At 35.5% G+C, this 1563-nt stretch overlaps 1 protein-coding gene across 1 annotated transcript in view; it reads right to left on the bottom strand.

The window, feature by feature from the left end:
* The window catches only part of CPS1 (carbamoyl-phosphate synthase 1, mitochondrial), a gene marked incomplete at its 3' end in the record, with an annotated part of 194188 nt that overhangs the window by 124823 nt on the left and 67802 nt on the right, over nt 1-1563 (bottom strand). The window lies entirely within an intron of this gene.

Genomic DNA, 1563 nt, shown 5'->3' with positions numbered 1-1563 from the left:
TTTAGTTCATGAATTCATCTCTATTAGCCTCTTTTACAATATGATCTAATAATTCCTATTCTTTAGTTAAAAATGTATAACTCTACCCAATGGATGTAAAACCCATAAAAATACAAGCTATGAAAATATTCTTCGTAAAACTCCCAATAGGATATACTGAAAACTCTGAATACACTCAGATTGTGTTCTAACCAGTCTAAACCACTGGACATCTTCCAATTATCTATCAAATGAGAAATTGAACCATAATACAATTATGAAAAGTAAAGGATCATTTTGTAAATATGCAGAAAAAAATCTGTGCAGGTATATGTACACCCATGCATGCATGGAGGAGAGTATTTAAAAAAAGGAAAACAAATGGGTAGAAGAGTAAGGTCAATGGAACTGTGTTCTACCTCTTTTCAGTAAACATCTATGAGGTGAAAATCTTTGAATATAGAATACTGAAAAAAAAAAAAAAAAAAACTTTTGGCCAACTGTTCTTCCACATTTGCCGCCCTAGTTTCCTGCTGCCTTCCTATGTTGCCCCCTTCTAGCCAGGTCCCTGGTCAACAGCGTTACACTGCAAGCAAGGTCACCAAGAGCTCACATTGCCTCTGATTGACACCATGATGGAGACCATGCCAGGAAATAAGGACACCAAAGAGAGGCCAAGTTAGCTCTTCAAGAGAAATACCTTAAATATACAATTGAATTTTTCTAAAGTATTTTTCTATTGTATTTTACTACAATAAGGGTTAAGGAGATTGCGAGAAGATTTGAAGAAACAGGGAGGATGCCCTTCCCAATTTGGTTATCAAATCCTCTTTTCCACTTGAAAATTCAGCCATACCATCCTGTTTTCCAAATCACTGATAGGGAACTGGGTCCCCTAGTGACAGGTAATAACTTCTAGAAGTTGAACAAAATGCATTGTTGCCCTTACTCCCTCAACTGGAGCTTCCCATTTCAACGATAGAGATGCCTGAAGCATCTTGTAGTACACTTGAAGTACTTTAAAGCACCAGGGATGCCCAAATTCCATCTTTCATGTAAAATACAAATATATTTGAAAAGCTCACTTCCTCAAAAGGAATAAGCAGCATCAATTAATGTGGCTTTATATGTTTTCAGTATAAGTAGGCAATAACTTAAATAATTTTGGAGACCAATCTAACCTCCTTAATTTGCAAATGTGCATATTTGAGAAAGTTGAAAATCTTGTTTGTAATCAAGCTTCCTTTAATTCAAGATGCGTAAGGAATAGTTAAGAGAAATAATCACAGTGACTTTGAAGAGAGGTCGTGTCATAAATCTAAATTATAAAATACTAATTAGACTCATTAAAAGGAAGTATATTAATTCTAGCAAAGATCAGATTCTCTCACCTTCATGGCTTTTACAGCTTGAGATCCCGAGTAATCAAATTCACCTGCCTGACCAATGGAGAGGCCTCCCGATCCTAGGATAAGGACTTTGGAAACCTATAAGCAATAAGAAAAAAGGCATTGTTTTCATTACTAAAATGGTGAAAAGGCATTTCCAAGAGTGGAGAAGAAAACTATATTGTCAGAGCTTATG

Source organism: Propithecus coquereli, unplaced genomic scaffold (genome assembly GCF_000956105.1).
Source record: "Propithecus coquereli isolate 6110/MARCELLA unplaced genomic scaffold, Pcoq_1.0 Scaffold70, whole genome shotgun sequence".
NCBI lineage: Eukaryota > Metazoa > Chordata > Mammalia > Primates > Indriidae > Propithecus > Propithecus coquereli.
Note: the sequence above shows the minus strand (reverse complement) of the source record. Positions and strands in the feature narration are given on the sequence as shown.